Genomic DNA, 17,714 nt, shown 5'->3' on the forward strand with positions numbered 1-17,714 from the left:
GGGGTGCTGGAAGCCTCTACTGTATAGCCAGCTGGTCAGGAACACAGAGGACCGACGAGCTGGACTTGACACTGGTGTCTGCAGTGGGGGGCCGACCGGTAGGACTGGACCCCACCCCCTCCCGTCCCCCACCCCCTGTGGAGTCTGATGGTGTCTCTGGGTAGTAGTGTCAGAGCCGAGCTGAATTAGAGGACACCCAGCTGATGTCACAGATTTGCTTGGTGGTGGGGGAGCACCCCCCTACCGGAACAGGGTGCAGATTGTACTCGCTGGGCTTCTGTACTCTTATTTCCTGACCTAAGTGTCCGGAAAACCAGGGCAGAGTTGGCGCAGCTTGAGACTTTTCTCTTCAGACCTTCCCTCTGTGCTGTATGCCTCAAGTGTCTATTCTGTTTCCACTTCAGATTCAGCAGGTCCAAACCGACCCCGGTGGGGGACCCTACCCCCAAATAGGATCCTTTTACAACATCTTATATCTCAGCAAGGGACACTAGCAACCATCCAATCCGTAAAGCCAGAAACCAAAACCTCGTCTCACAGGGCCCTCTCCCTGACCCTCATAATCAGTCACCAGATCAGGGCAATGTCACCTCCAAACACTCAAACCTGGCCTCCTTTCTTTTCCCCCACTACCATCACAGCCTCACTGGGGCCCCAGCATCTCTCTCCTGGACTTGGGTGGTGGCTTTCTGGTTGTTCCCTTTACCTCCACTCAAGCCCCCTCCAGCCCCCTCTCGACCCAGGAGCCAGGCTTATCTTTTCATCAGTCGTGCACTACTTCTTGTGTAAAGTATAAAGTTCTAAGAAAATACGCCTATATCTGCACATTCTTGCAAAAAGAAATGCAGCACGGGCAAACCCAAAACGAATGGGATTGGCTGCCTACGGAGAGGGGGTGGGAAAGTTGTGGAACCGGGGAATGGGAACAGGGTAGGAGGGAGAGGGGAGACCAGTCCTTCTCTGAGTTATACTTATTTTCATAGCCGGATTTTAAAACTGTGGTAAAGTTTCACATATCCGGGAAGTAAATATATAAATGATAAATAAATAAGCAGAATGTGTGTGTGTGTGTGTGTGTGTGTGTGTGTGTGTGTGTGTGTGTTTGGAAGAGGAGGGTGGAAGGATCCCAAATGAAATATGAACATCAAATAAGCCTAATTATTAAAGATGAATGTCCCACCACATTCAAGGAAATGAGGAAGAAACGAACCGATCTAACTTTGAAAAAAAAAATGAACTTTGACTATGTGATTGTTCCATGGAAGGGAAATACATGCAAAACCATCCCCAAAGGCCAATGGAGGTCTAAAGCCCAGCTGACATGTCCGGCGTGATGAGAAATGGTTTAGTAGGGACAGAAGCATGTCTTGGGTGGCTGCAAGACCCAAGGCACGTAGGTCTCTGTAACCTCAGCTCCCTAAGATTTGCTTTTATTGCTCTAGAGGCAGGGGAGTACCAGCGGGGGAGACCACCAGGAGGGAAATGTTGTCTCTTCTTAGGTATTAAGGCTATTATGCCCCAAGGGTGCACTTTAAGGGTGTGGTTAGACAAAAAGGAAAGAATGTGGAAGCAAGGGCTCTTCTGGAGAAGGCTTCAAGCCACAAAACAGTCATCAGGACACGTTTGTCCAAGATGCTGTGAGTCGGGTTCATGCCAAGATGTCCAAGGCTGACTACAGATTCTCGTTGATGAAGGCATGTTTCACATTGACGGGATAGCATTCTGAATTTACTTTGGGTGAATTACAGGATTGGGCAAATAAGTGACTTTATTATGGATGAAAGCACTAGGTTTCTCACTGTTGAAGAAGAGAGTTATAAATAAGAAAATGAGGAAACCTAGAATAAACCCTGAGGAAACTTAGAATAAACCCTGTGATTTTGGATTAGATTTGGAGGTATCAATATGAACTCATAGTTTTTAATATAGATACAGACAGGAACGCCTCGGTGGCATGGTTGGTTAAGCATCCAACTCTTGGTTTTGGCTCAGGTTGTGCTCTTGGGGTCATGGATAGAGCCCCAGGATGGTCTCCCCACTCAGCACAGAGTCTGCTTAAGACATTTCCTCCCTCTCCCTCTGCCCCTCCCCCTTTCCCTCCACCCCTGCTCACTCTCCCTCTCGAAAATAAATAAATATTAAAATAGAGAGAGAGACCATGTGAAAATTGTCCAACCTCAGATGTTCCAGTGGGAAAGGTCTCTTGAGCTCCCTCTCCCGTGACCTCTGCTATATTGCCTGTCACGTCAGGATAGGACTATGCTCTTTTTACAGCATCTGGAGGCAGCATCTCCACTGTTGACCTTTAACTGGTAAGTGACTACATGGCAGGAATCTGGACCCAAGAAGACTGGGCACATGGTCAAGAAAGAACCTTCTGGGTGGACACCTGAATTGCGTGGGAGGCAGACAGTCCACCCCAACTCTGGGTCCAGTACCTTTCCTCAGGTTTATCTCAAAGAAGTGACTGTCACCTTATAGGAGGCTCAGGGCTGGTTCTGGCTTCCTGCTCACCTATGCTAGTGATCCTTTTCGTGAGCTTCCTATGACAAGCTCTTCCCCCCGCCCCCTTCAGTCTCCTTCTTGTGGTCCTGGTAGCATGGGCTGACCATGAGCAAGGCTTCCTCATTCTCCAGGAGCCCAAACCTTTGATTTCTTCTCCTTCAGTCTTGGAAGAGGGCAAGTAAGGAAAAGCTCCAGCATATGGAGCTGTAAGACCTGATTCTTCCATCACGTGGCTGCAATGTGCTCTTGAGCAAGTCATGCCACATGGCTACTCTCTTCTCGATCCAAAGAGTTGCTGTGTAACACGAGATACATATTTAGGGAAACACCAGGAGGTCTTTTCAGTGCTGGGCATATGTTTATAACTCCTCTCACTCCTCTGCTCTGGTACGGAGACCCAGAGTACTTCTGCACGGAGTTGCTGGCCTGGCAGCCGCAGCCTGCACGGTGAGAGGAAGCAGAGTTCTCTGGCTTCGGCTGCCCAGCAGCATTTGGATTGCAGCTCTTCTTCAGGCACCGGGTGTCCCTGGTGGGGTCCCACAAAGGCTGACGACCTCCTTCCTTTCCCTCCACTTCAACTAATATTTCTTGAGCCCCTCCAATATCTGTTTAATTCTCACAACAGCCCCACACATTTAGATACAACCTCCTGTTAGAAGCCTGAGGCTCAGAGAGTTTGCTTACCCAAATTCGCGTTAATAATTAGTACAATCATGGATTTGAACTTGCATCTGCCTCTCGGCAAGACTAGTCCTGTCTCTGCCATCACAGAGCTGCCACAAACAAATGATTTCATCTGAACCCCAGACAATCCTATGACCTATGTAAAGGTAGAATTATTACTTTCGCTTTACATAGGGAGAAAATGAGTTTTGGAGACCTCATGGGGTTATAAGAAATAGAACTGGGGATAGAATCAAGGTCTCCGGTTTCAGTGCACTCATTCATTCTTCCCTTCATTCATTTTACAGTTTCTCTATCCAATGTTGGAAAAACAAATCCAGATTAGAAAGAAGTTAATATTCTAGTGAGAGGAAAAGACAATAAAATGTGATTACAATCTTTTTCTCCTTTTCCTCTGGAAATGCTCTATGAAATAGTTCTGGATTCTCATTTCTCTCCTGTACCCTCTTCAAAGAAGCATCTGTCTCCTCCATGCCCCCATGTCTGCACTTGTCAACATCACCAGTGATGACCGTGTTGGCAGATCTAATGGTCTTTCTTGCCCTCATTTTATTCTGTCTCTCGGCAGTATTTCACACAGCTGACAACTCTTGTTTTCTGGGTGCTACCTGCTTCTAAGTCTGTTGGCTCATGCTTTTGGGCCCCAGGGCTCTACGCACAACATGTTTGCATGTTCTTCAAACACATCAAGTTTGACCCAGCTCTGAACTCTAGGTTGGCTGTTCCTTCTGCTAGAATTCTCTTCTCCTCATCCTTACATGGCTGGTTCCTTCTTACCCTTTATGTCTCTGATTAAATTTTAGATCTTCAGAGAGGTTTTTGCTGAGGTTCCATTTAAAAATGACCCTTGGGGCACCTAGGGGGGCTCAATGGGTTAAGCCTCTGCCTCGGGCTGGGATCATGATCTGAGAGTCCTGGGATGGAGCCCGGATCAGGCTCTCTGCTCAGCGGGGAGCCTGCTTCACCCTCTCTCTCTGCCTGCTGCTCTGCCTACATGTGATCTCTCTCTCTGTCAAATAAATAAATAAAATCTTAAAAAAAATAATGACCCTCAATCTTTTCCTTCATCATACCACACTTCAGTGCTCTGCCTAGTACTCAACACTATCTCCTATTTTCTTATTTGCTTTCTCATTCCCTCATCCTCAACCAAAATTAAACTCTATGAAAAACTTGGGCTTTTCCTATCTTGTAGAATTCTTAGCCCATAATAAGCATTTGACAAATGTCTGTTTAATTAACACATGGAAGGTGTTCTCTGAAAGACAGGAGAAAGAGAGGGAGAGAGAGATTCTGGAAGCTAAAAAATAAAAGTTTTTAGGAGGAGAGATGGTTAACAGTATCAGATGCCCGAGATACATAAAATATGACAATAACTAAAATGTTCCCATTGGATTTGGAAATCTGGAGGTCACCAAAAATCTCAGCAAAAGCAATTCTGGTGGAGAGTTGAGTATGGAAAGCCAACCTGAGAGTTGAATAAATGCAAATGAGACAGGGAGCATAGATTTAAGCTTAGCTATAAAGGTGGAAGGAAGCTAGGGAAATTGATAGGTCATTAGGGTCAAGGAGGGTTGTTTTTGTTTTGTTTTGCTTTGGCTTTGAGATAGAATAAATTGAGTGAGATCATATGCTAGAAGGAAAAAATGAACAGAGGGACAAATTAACTATGTAGGAAAGGTGATCCTTATAGAATGAGATTCTTGAGAGAGAGGAGGGTTGGAATCTAGTAAACCCTAAAACCAAGCAGAATCCAGGCCCCTTGACATAAGTGGGGAGGTATGGAAGGTGGAGAAGCGTGTTTCAGTTGGGGCAGGAAGTGGGAATGCTCTGTAGAATGCTGAGGCTCCGTGAGAGTTGTGCATCTCATAGAAGATGCAGGGGTATGAAACGAGGAACTGACTGGAATGCTTGAGTCCAGGGCCTTCCTTAGGGCCCAGGCTGAGGTCTTTCCTAGGTGGCGTGCATGTTCAAGGAGTCTGGGGGTGTGCACAGCAGAACACAGGCTGCGAGGAAGTTCTTCCCTCTGAAGTTTTTCACTTCTTAGCCCAGTGGAGAGGAGGTGATTAACTTCTTCCTGAGTCATGCAATTGCCTTCAAGGCTTGGAGGAATCTAATAACTCCATTTTCTACCATTTACTATAGTCAATGCCATAACTTGTTGATGGGTGATGGTTGATCTACATGAAATAACATGCAGCTTATGTCCAAAGCTGAGAGAGAAAGAGAAACTTTCTGCACAGACCTTTCAAACACTATCCATGGGAGAGCGGAGGCTAGAACCAGTATTTAACAAACCCTTTAAAGAACATGACTTCTCATACCCAGGCTTTGAGTTGCCAAGAAGGAAGTTCCCAGTCTAATGCAGGAAACAAAGATTGTGCCTTCCAAAAGGATTCCAATGTGAGAGCCAGTGCCCGAAGATGAAAAACAGCCCAAAAAGAGCACAAACGAACACAGGATTTGGTGAGATAAGGAACCCCGGAGGGGATGGGGAAGAGTGTTTGTTGCTCAAGCCAAGAGAATGCAAATGGAAGCCAGGGATGTTGAGCTCCATCTTTAAAGGATCAAGTGCTTCATCTGAGAAGCAAGCAGTAAGGAATACTTGAACAGTCTTGAGTTTAGAAGGCAGGAAGGAAAAGATGTGACCCTTATCCTGAAGGAAGGTAATCGTGTGCAGTCATTCAGCTGAATCCCTGTCATCCCGGGACCAGAAGCCCTGAGCAAAGACGTCATCACGTCAGCCAATCCCCGGTCCCTCGTTCCTGGATATTCTTCCCAGAGCAGGGCTGCTCTCTTCCCCTCTCACCACTGCATTCAGAGCCACGCACAGACCCGAGGCTCTGGGCTGCCTCCTACCTCCGGAAGGGGCCAGGAAGAAAGGTAACAATGAACCAGTGTTTATTAGTGCAGGAGACAAAAGGCCCTTTGATATAAGACCCTGGCCTTAGCAGACTCCTCAGCTCTGCAAATAAGCTTGGACTGTGTTCAGGAAAAGCAGGAGCAGGAAGCAGTGGTCCGTGAGCAGCCCCCTGCCCTTCAGACACCGTGGCTATGGTTCAGATTCTGCAGTTTCTACCCTGGCCTGGTGGTCCTCCTGTTCGTCCCCTCTGATAAAGCCCTCTTTACACCCGGGAATTCTATACTTGCTCTGATAAAGATGGGAGTGGGACCAGTAGCCACGTGGAGAGAACTAGGACTTGCATCTACTCCGGGCTGCCTGAAGTGCAATGCTGGGATCAAGACCTGTCCTTGAGTTAGTCCCTGAGGCTGCATTTCTAGAAGGCCATCTCCTCGGCAAATCTGGTACTTTAGCCAGTCACCTTTCCAAGGCAAAATGTGGATGTACAGCTCTTCAGGGAAAAGAGGTCCTGAGCAAGGGCTTGAGAAGCAGAGCCCAGTGTGTGGTTGGGGGACAGGGCATGGGGAGCCATTCAGGGGCTGCTGGTGGGGAGGGAGGGAGCAAGGCAAGGGCTCTTGGCCCAGCCCCAAGGAGGGGTGCCAGCTACATCGGCCTCACTATTCCCCAGTCACCTTTCCTAACACATGCTTTTCCCTTCCTCCTCCAGCTTCGAAATGAACTTCCCTTCCCCTCCCCCCTTGTTGCTTATCCTTCCCACTTTTCTTGGGATAAATAGAAGACCCTTTCCCAGATTGGGCCATTTTATCACAAGGAGTGCATTGGGGAATAAAATCTTCCAGCACACCAGTAGCAGAAGATTTTCTTCCCTTCTACGTTGGGAAGGGGAGTGGAATGTTTTACAAGGCTTTAGCAGGAGAGGGGAGAGGCCAAGGTCAGCTATTTCCAGGAATAGTTGGTTGGGAATGGACTGTGCTTACATATTAGCAGCCATTGTTTGGGCCATTTGTGGGTTTTTTTTTTTTTCAAGGACACGAAGAGAAAGAGTTAGGAGCTTGTGATATTGTGACATATAATAAGGTCTTCACACAGAGCTCCTAAAACCCTTGGAATTTTCTAAATGATGAGAATAATAAAGGGGTTTTATTGAGAATAATATGAGAATAATAAAGGAGCTATGTTATGAGGTGACTTTTGGAATGCTCCAAGGTCACCTAAGGATGGGTGTTGTTTACCAAGGGACCCAACCTCATTCGGTCCCACCTGCAGCTCTGGGGAGAAGAGAGGGGCTGGAGGTTGAGTTCAGTGACCCATGGCCAGTGAATTAACCAACCGTGACTATGTAATGAAGCCTCCACTAAAAAGCCAAGAAAGGATGGGATGTGGAGAGCTGATGTGTTGGTGAATGTGTGTAGACTAGGGGACTGCGGCATGCCCGGAGAGGACAAGGAAGCTCCGTGCTCTTCCCCATACCTTGCCTTCCACATCTCTTCCACCTGACTCCTCCTGAGTTAAAGCCTTTAATAATAAACCAGTAACTGAGGAAGTAAAAGGCTCTTCTGAGCTCTGTGGGCTCTTCTAGGATATTCCCTCAAAGAGGGCGTTGTCAGAACCTCCGATTTAGAATTAATTGGTCAAAAGCACAGGTTCCAATCTGACCTAGTCATTAGCCTCTGAAGTGGGGGAATCTTGGAGATGGAGCCCTTAGCCCGTGGAATCTGATGCTCTTGATGTAGAGATGTTGGAGTTCGGAGCTAACAGCCAAGAAAGAATTCTTGAGACATCTTTGGTGCAAAAAGGTGGTTTAATTAGGCATGAGGACCTGTAGGCAGAAAGCTGCACTGGGGATGGGAAAAGTGGCTGATTTTATTCTTTCAAGAGGGGAAAGTGTTAGGGATAGTGTGAGTCTCTAAGGAATTTGGAAGCAAGGTTTTCAGGGCCTTGAGGGGCTAGCTGTTGTTAGGAAAAAGCCATTTACTACAGTCTAGTAAACCCTGAGTCATGAGACCCTGCAGATGAACATCAGTGCATTCTATACTTGGAAGGTGAGTGCTAACATGTATCTTGGGAGGTAGAGATAAAGGAAGTTTCCAAAGGAATTTTTATATGTCAAAGAAGACTTACAGGATCCTGGAGGTCAGGATAATGTCGAGCTAAGGTTGCCTTTGCCCTTAGCAAAATGTTAACATGGAGGCATCTGAGTTCCTAAAAAGAAGGTCACCTTGCCTATTTTAAGAACTTGTCAATAGTCTCTATACAGTAAGAAAATGGATTTTTTTTTCTTTTGTCTTTTTTTCCCCACATCACTATCTCCAGGGAGACCATGTCAGAATTGAGTTGAATTGTAGGACACTCAGTTGATGTCCAAAAATTGCTTGGTAGTGGGAGACCTTGGCACCTCCCCCAACATTGGAATTGGATATAGAAAAACAAGGTTCAAACGATGTGTGTGCAGGAGGGGTTGTGGAGGACCAGTCGCTGGGGACGAGGACAGGAGAGAGCCCGCATGGAAAACCCCGTCTTGTAAAAGTGAACTCCTATCTGAACAAATCAACACGTGCCCCTTTCTGTCTTTTAGCATCAGGGCCAGCCCCCTTTGCTCCGGCCTGCCCTGTGCACCCAACTGTCCGCACCACCCCCCAGCCCCCCACTGCCCAACACAACACACACACACACAGGAATCAGGAATTACTGAGACCTGTGCTCTGGGGAGGAGAGAAGAAAGCAGAGAAACTGGCTTAACAAGGGCCAAGGATTCCTGCCATTCCCTCCCCAGGCTGACGGGGGAAAGGAGTAGGGGAGCAAGTGAGGTGAGCTAAGTGGAGGGGGAGGCAGGGTCTCCAAAGGCTGGGTGCTCTCCCATCAAGAGCAGAAATGGGTGCCGTGTTGTCTCCTCTGGGCTCCCCGCAGGATCTGAAGAAGGCAGCCTGTTGACTGGCCCCATCCTGCAGGTCCACGCAGGAGGAGAGGGCGTGGTAAACTGCCTGAAGGAGGATGGAATTCGATGGGGAGGAGAGAAAAAGCAGAGCTGCAGACAGGATGAGCTGGGCGCCATGCGGGGCCGTGCTGATTCCAGATGCAAGATGGGGGCGCCCGGGGCTGCCTGCACGAGGGCTGGTCTCTCTGAAGGCTGAGAAGGTCGGAGGGTCTTGGAGGTCCACGAGCATTCTCTCCCGCCCAGTTCCACGCCTCCGGGCTGTTCTCAGCCGCTGAACAAAGCATCCTCCAATCACTCAGAGGTACAAAGATCCCCAGGCTGAAGAGGGCCAGTAGTGCTGTCCCCTCAGTTGATGTCCACTCATTGGAATTGACCCCTGTCCGGGCCTGACTGAATGGCTGCCACACCCCCATGCCTGGCTTCTGCCCCTCCTGTCCTCCAGGGACCCCAGGCCAGATGGAGACCCTCCCCCATTTCCTGCTTGGTTTAGCTGAGCCAAGGTAGAAATTGTTTCCAAAGATTCGATAGGAAAGTGTAAGAAAGACAAAACCCTTAAATAAGAAAATCCAGGGGCGCCTGGGTGACTCAGTGGGTTAAAGCCTCTGCCTTCGGCTCAGATCATGATCCCAGGGTCCTGGGATCGAGCCCCGCATCAGGCTCTCTGCTCAGCGGGGAGCCTGGTTCCTCCTCCTTCTCTCTGCCTGCCTCTCCGCCTACTTGTGATTTCTGTCTGTCAAATAAATAAAAAAAATCTTTAAAAAAAAAAAAAAGAAAAGAAAATCCAAGAGCCATCATGGCTCAGATCCCTTACTGAAGTCTGGCCACATGCTGATGTGTCTGGCAGGGGTCCTAGCTCTGTGCTTCATTGCAGAACGCTGGGACAACCCTGTGCCATTCTTCTCTGTTCCCCCAGCTCCCGGCATGCAGCCGACCATCTCCCTGGGGTTGGGTGGATGTGTGTTGGGTGAATCAATGAATGGATTCCCAGCATACAGGAGAAAAGTGATGCTTTGCTCAAAGGCTTTACTCCCAAACACACTGACCACGCAGATGGAGCTAAAATGGTGGGACAAAGCCCAGGGTGTTTAGGATGCTTCCTTGTAGTAGGTTTTGTTCTCAGGAAAGCAAAACACTCCTCTTTGGGCTCTGAGTAATGATCCTCTTGATTCTTCCTTTGGGCCTGTCTTTCTGTGGGTGCTGCTGTTCCCCCGTCTCTACCTCCTCTGTTTCAGCTTCTCTGCCTCCTCTCTCTCTCTCTCTCTCTCTCTCTCTCTGTCTTTCCAGATTGGAGGCTTGAGTCTGAAATTGGGATCCTCCCAGGCTGGCCTCTCTGACCCTGATCTTCAAAGGAGCCCACCGCACCTTCGGGGTGTTTGGGACTGAGCAGATGTGCACAGACAAAAGATAGCAAGCGCGCATGCCTGTAGACACACAAAGCCCAAAGACACCCGTGGGCACCGTTTCTGTAGGCGACAGGGATGGGTGCGTCTAAATACTTGACGGTAGTTTCGTTTTGTAAGAATTACCTACACTTGAGCAACTCACTAGCATTTTATTTTTCTTTGGAGGCTCTGGCACAAATAAATGAAAATACCTATCCCCACTGCAATGTATTTTCTGCAAAAAATAAATTTGCAAGGCGTTGTGTCAGCCAATCCGAGGCTCCCTCATCCACACGTACAAAATGCCTCGTGTTTTAAAGTTAACCAGCAACGAAAACAAATAAGCATTTTCTCCCCTTTTTCTTCACTTTCTGGCGGAAGCGTGTGGGCTGTATTTGTAATTTATAACTTCATTTTCTGGCTGAAGCTGGTGGGCTGTACTTGTAATTTATAACTTGTAATTTATGCCACGGAGGGTGAATTTACTGAAGTAGGGGGAGGGGCTGAGGAAAATGCGAGAGAAGCATTTTACTACGCCTGGTTAGTAGGGTGTAGGTAACTCACTGTGGATTTATCTGACTACCAACAGCACAATGGGTTTATCTGACTACCTCCTTTGATAAACAGCGAGAGGAAAAGTAAAAGACGGATGGCCGAGAAGACTGAACAATGTTTGCCCCGCACAGTGATGTTGACAGGATGCACACTTGATGAACGCACAGTGGCTGGATTGGAAGCCACAAGTCGGAGGGAGAAAGGGTTCATGACGAACCAGTTCAGAGCACCAGCTCTGAGAGGGTCCTCGGGACTCGGGGTCAGCCAGCCTCTCACCTCCTGATCTCTGACCACAGCCCTCTCTCTTCCACCAGCCCGGCATCCCTCGGGGAATGAAACATGCCCACAGTTACAAGATCATCTGGATCTCAAAACACAGAAGAGGAAGCTGAAATTCATAATTTTATTTTACAGAGGAGGAAGCTCATCTGTCAGAGAAAAAGATGAAGTCCGTGAGCCAGAGCCCCAGGGGGATGCTTCTGGAACCAGAACCCCAGGCTGTTACCTTGATTCCCAGGCCAGGTGGACCGTCGAGCTTTAACTCCATCTCTCAAGACTTCACTTTGGATTCAACTGGCCACGTGGCTCCACACCGGGCAAGTCACCGCCCTCCCCGCCCCGACCCCAGGACTGACCTTGTGCTGCTCCTGACCCCGAGGCTGACGCGTCAGGACATGCCTGCCATGAGGCTTTAGAGCTGGGTCTCACAGTCAGGCGGGCTCACATGTGAGCTCGGGGAACTTTCTCTGTACTCAAAGCCAGTGGCTGTGACCTCCCCAGCAGAAGGGTCTCCTAACTGGCTGTCACCTCATAGCCACAGCCTGCAATGCGGAGCAAAGTTAGCTTGCCTGGGAGGCAAAGACCCGAGAGTTCTGGGACTCAGTGACTAAGTAAGGCTAGGCTGGGCATTTCACCTCTACACTCCAGCCTCGTTATCTGCAAAACACAGACAGCAACACACAGCATTTAGGGCGTCCACGGGACTAAATGAGAGCTCTTTTATGAAGGGCCTGCTAAGTGCTCAGCAAAGCCTACCTCTCTTCCCTCTTCCTCCATCTGTCCATCCCGCCTCCCTGCCTTTTCTTCTTTCCCCTTTGCTGAAGTTCAGCTTGCATAACGCTTGCAGACGATCTTTCTGGAACTCCACTAGCATCAGGCTGCCCTCTGCATCACGAATCTCAAACACCTTCCCATTGCCAGGCAGCCAGCTGCCTCTCTGTGTGCCGTGCAGGACCCTCCTCTCCAGACACCGCCTGTCCTCTCCGCGCCTCCTGTCTTACCGCTCGGGAATGTGCGTGGTCTGGTGGTGGGGCGGCCATCCTCTCTGTCCTGTTCCTCTCTGCCCTTCCTCCTGCTGTCGCCCCCTCCTGGAATGCCCTTTCCCGCCTCTCCTTTGCTGCAGGCGTCCCTCGCTACCACGTGGCTTTCTCCCTTCTCTGATTTCCAATTTCTTTTACTGTTCGTATCCGTTTCTTCGGTGCCAAATCATGGAGGCAAGTATGTCTTCAGGTTGTTTCCTGTGTCTGTATCTTTTTCTTAACAACTTTACTATCTGCTTCTCCAGGGCAGACCGAGGTCGTGTACCTCTCTGATTTCCCACTGGCTGGCAAAGCCAGGTGGGAACGTGCCACAAGCTATGGACTTGGGCCTCCAGTCCTAGGACTTACCAGCTATAGGATTTAGGGAATCTTGTTTTTTGTTTTGTTTTGTTTTGTTTTCTTTTTCAGTTGTAAATTGTGTAACTTACCTTTTTCATCAAAAGGTTGTTTTTTTCAAATGATTGTGCCCATTGAGTAATATTTATTGAACACCTACTATGTGCCAGGCTTGTGCCTTTCAACCCGTATAAGCTTGCCTAATACTCAAGATTTCAATGTGGTAACCTCAGCTCTGGAACCCGGATTCTTAGCTCAGAGTGACTAGGGATTAAATAAGTTAAGACTGTGAATGCATTTGTGTGATGTTTGACACATAGTAAGTGCTCAGCCAGGCTCTGCTGAATCTATTAGGTCCTCAGGAAATTGGGTGTAGCTGACAATTGTCATAAGAAGTATTTCTGGAGCATGTAAGGGGACCGGCTGTACTGTAAGGGGTACAGACTTCTCTGAAGCCTGGGGTAGACTTGGGGTAGACTTCTCTGAAGAAGACGGTGAGCTCACATCTGAGGGATCTGAAGTATGTAAGTGGGAAGAGAAAGGGAAGAAGGTTAAGAGGTGGAAACAGTGGGTCTTCCAGGCACTGGAAACAGCAGGTGAAAAGATCCTGAGGCTGGAAAGCACAGAGCTGTCTCCAGGAACTTCTGCTGCGCTTGGCGAGCAGTGAGGAGAGAAGGGCAAAGGGAGGCTGAAGGGGGCCTCTTCTAGAGCAGAGTCTGGCTGGCCACGCTGATGAATTTGGACTTGATGTATGAGACAGAAGACCCCTGGGAGTCTCAGGCAGGGGGAGTCACAGGATCAGGTTTGTGTTTCAAAAGCTCAGTCCAGGTCCCAAGTGAAGAATGGATAAAAGAGTGAGAATGGTTTCGGGAGAGCAGAACTGAGGGAAAGAGCTACCGATGTCTGAAGCTTTCCCGGTAAGGACTCCAGAGTGTCTGTGGTTTAGTACCTGACTTCAGGGGCCAGAGTCCAGAGGAGTGGAAGTGGCCTTGGTCCTGAGCCCTATCACCTTCCCGAAACACATTTGTCCCAACCCATCACCTCCTGCCTTGTCCACATTTTTTCTGGATGGCCTGGTATAGGGTAGGAGTAAACAAAACAAACAAAAAAAACAAACAGAACACCCAGCACCACCTCATTCGGAAGTGTGGGCTCAGCCACAGACTGGTTTGAACCAGTCAGTTCAGTGCTGACTGCAAGGCGCGGACCTACCGGGCCTGGCTCGGGGCGCCCGTCTGCATTCCTGTGCCCACACTCACCCTCGGGAGGCCAGGGCAGAGGCAGGGCCCTCTCCACCCCTTCCTAGTCTGACAACAGGCAGGGGCCCCACCTCCCCTTATATAATTCAAGCCCAGGTCCTGGCTCCACTGTCTCCTTTAGGCTGTGTGGCTTTTGGAGGTGAGGTTAATAGGGAGGTTCTGGGTCAGAGATGAGGAAATAGGAAAGAATTTCTGCTCTCTGTAGGTCTGCCCATTAAAAACTGGTGGTGTAGACTTTGAGCATAGCCACAGCTCACACACCCCAGGCTCAGATGGTTCTCCCAGCCCCCACTGTTCAGTGTTTCTCTCATCTGGTGGGAGAATTTAGAGCGACCTTTGACTGGGGACAGGGGACTGTGGTTTTAGACCTCTGCTCTGTCACCAGCCTAGGCAAGAAACTTTGACTTCCCTGGGTCCTTTGGTTTCTTCAACCATAAAATGCAGGACTGATCATTGTGTATACTTGACCGGAGATAAAAGACCCGAGTGCAGGTACTCAGAACAATACAGTGCAATACCAAGTAAAAATACAATACCCAGTGTAACAAGTATCAGCTCTATCAGCAACAACAAGGACAATAACAATAACCTTATGTCCACGGGGACTAATCTATATCCCTGAGGACCCTTCAACTGGACCTCCAATAGTGGTGATGTTTTCCACCCCGTTTAACTGCTGGCCCTGGTCAAGGCTGGCACCAAGGCTCCGCCCTTCTCAAAGTTATGCTGCCCTGGGGGAGGGAAGCTTCATCGGGACACTGGGCTTGCGGGCTAGACATCCTACCGCTCACCTAAGTCTCTTATGGTGAAGCTCCTTCTGGCTCAAGTAGGTACTTCCTAGGGCAGGGGTGGAGATCCTTATCAGCTCAAAAATGGCAGTTGCAACGTGCCCCAGGCAGGATTGATACCAACTTGGAAAAAAGAGGATTCCTGGAAGGAGACCAAGCCAGAGGCCAGGCAAGACGACAGCATTAAAGCCAAGTGCAAAGTAGCTAGATATGCCTTCCAAGTCCCAACGTCTCTTCCTCCCAATGGCGTTCCTCTTTCCCAAGGTTTTCATGAGGTTTTCCATTTCTGATCCCTCCTGGGACTCTGACACCATAGAAAGCTTGCGCATTTAAGCCAAAGGAATGAATCTCTAAGAACATACATACCTGTATTGGAACCTGATCCGCCAAGACCACCAGGCACAAATCTGTCATCTGACAAAATCACATTTATTGACTCACTGCTGTGAGGGAGGGTATTTCAGATGAACTGTAGAAGGAAGCTCAGTAAGAGGGAAGAGGGGAAGCATCTTTGGTAAGGTTTGGGTTCCCGCTGAAGAATTTTGAGGAGAGTCTCAAGGCTGTCAAGTTCTGCTCTGAACTGATTACTGTTTCCAATGCAGGATTAGGGTATATGGAAACGACTTAGGGATTGGGTGCTATCGTGAGTCCGAGGGCCAGTTAGCAACTGAGTATCCCAGCAAAGCGAGTCTGTGAGCGTCTCTGGGTAAGAGAACAGTGCTCACTCAGAAGGGAGGGGGCGGGGGCGCTATTCCTTCCTTAAGCCATTTCAGATCTACTGCATGGCTTTGGGAGAAACGATGTTTCTTGTTAACTTTGCAGCTGATTTTTATCTGTGTCTGTCCTGCCAACGCGATTAAGGGAGGGTTGCTTTTTACTTTTCATTCTGAGCAGATTTTCACGTTGTTTAGGACACGGAGTTTACTCTCTCACCTACCACCTCTGGTTATAGGACCTTCAGGTTGGGTGACTATCTCTCTATCAATCTATCTATCGATCTCTCACTATCATCATCTACCTGATGTCTGTCACCTGATGACCTGGGACAGTGCTCCTGGAGTCAGACTGCCGGTGTTTACATCTTGATTCTACTCCTTGCTTACCCTGAGATCTTCGCAGTCATTTATTGTCTCCATCTCTTCCTAGGGCAGGATTGGAGTTTTATCATCAGTTTTATCATCTGTAAAGTAGGAAAAAAATAAGAGCACTTACCTCATAAGGCTGTTGTGAAGATTACCAAAATAGTACCTGAGAAGTTCTTAGACCAGTGCCTGGCCCTCAGTTAGGGCTCAATAAACAATAATGCTTTTCTTATTATTATTTTTATTTTGAAGGAAGCTACTTTCTGGTTAAAAGTGACAGAGTTGGGGCACCTGGGTGGCTCAGTGGGTTAAAGTCTCTGCCTTTGGCTCGGGTCATGATCCCAGGGTCCTGGGATTGAGCCCTGCATCGGGGCTCTCTGCTCAGCAGGGAGCCTGCTTCCCCCCTCTCTCTGCCTGCCTCTCTGCCTACTTCTGTCTCTGTGTTAAATAAATAAATAAAATCTTTTTAAAAAAAGTGACAGAGTTGCTATACATGTTTTCTTCTCTTCCTTCAAAGATCCCTCTATATAATACAAAGGAATGAAAATGTATAAACTCAGAACAGTGAAGATGAGTAAGGAAAGGGTTAAGGTCTAGGAAGGAAGAGATATGGCTCCTGACTCTCCTGACCAGGCTCCCCGCTCCTGCAGGAGCTACATGACCAGATTCATGGAAACCCCAAATGTGGAGAAATGTTGAGTTCTACAAACCCAGAGGTAAGGGAACAAGCCAGACAACCTGGCCCTGAAGGTTAGGGAGTACTTTTTTTTTTTTTTTTTTAAGATTTTATTTATTTGTCAGAGAGAGAGAGAGAGAGCGGGAGCAGAAGCAGGAGGAGCAGCAATGTAGAGGAAGAAGCAGGCTCTCCCCTGAGCAAGGATCCTGGAAGTGGGACTCAGTCTCAGGACCCTGGGATCATGACCTGAGCCAGAGACAGATGCTTAACCGACTGAGCCACCCAGGCGTCCTGGTTGGGAAATATTTTATTCTGGCAGCTACATTGGAGTCACAGAAGATGACCAGACCTCAAAGAAGTAAACCATTAAGGATGGTATCAGTAGTCCTTGCGCAAATCAAGACGGCACAAGAATTTCAATGCCACAAGCTTTCCAGTCGGTTCTCAATAAATGACTGCCAGTCAAAGCCCACAGTGGCAGCCCATTTGGGACCCCTCACTCTAGAAACTTCTTTTCTTTCCTTTCTGTTCTCACCTTCACTCAATAAACTTTCACTTCACCCTTTTGTGTCCACGAGATTCATTCTTTGACTCCGTGAGACAAGAACCTGCAATCCTGTAACAGAGAGACTGATAGAGAAGTCATCAGCGGATGGGAGACACCAACAGACACTTGGCAGCCATTGAAGGGACAGGGGAGTGACAGCTGATGAAGCAGAGAATAGGTCGGGGGTGGGGTGGGACAGTGGATGGGGAGGCTGTGTGTGTTGGGGGAAATAAAATAGAGGAGAGGCTGCTGAGCTCTGCAGAACCCAGAGGACATGGACCTAGCAAATGCCAAGAGGAATTAAGCCAGGAGGGAGACTTGGGTTGGACAGTGGTGCTTTGGGGAAATCCGGGCACTCAGGATTGCTGAATGCTACCCAAGCCCTTGCTGAAAATATGCAGGAGCCACGCCCCAACCTGCCCAGGGCCAGAAAGCAGCCAACAACCACACACAAACAAAAGTCCCCAAAACCTCAGAGGGCTTTTTCTCTTGAGATGCTGAATGGTTCCAGAGAAAAGATACTCCCCAAATAGCATTTAGATGTCAGGGTAACTTGTGGCTCGCACCACACCTGCATGAAGCAAAGCACGTCCATGAGAATAGGAATTAGTTCTTCTTTAAATGTTTGATAGAATTCCCCCGGAAAGCCATCTGGTCCTGGGCTTTTGTTTGTTTGGAGATTTTTAATGACTGTTTCAATCTCCTTACTGGTTATGGGTCTGTTCACGCTTTCTACTTCTTCCTGGTTCAGTTGTGGTAGTTTATATGTTTCTAGGAATGCAT

This window comes from Mustela nivalis (assembly GCF_964662115.1).
Source record: "Mustela nivalis genome assembly, chromosome: 16".
NCBI classification, from domain to species: Eukaryota; Metazoa; Chordata; class Mammalia; order Carnivora; family Mustelidae; genus Mustela; species Mustela nivalis.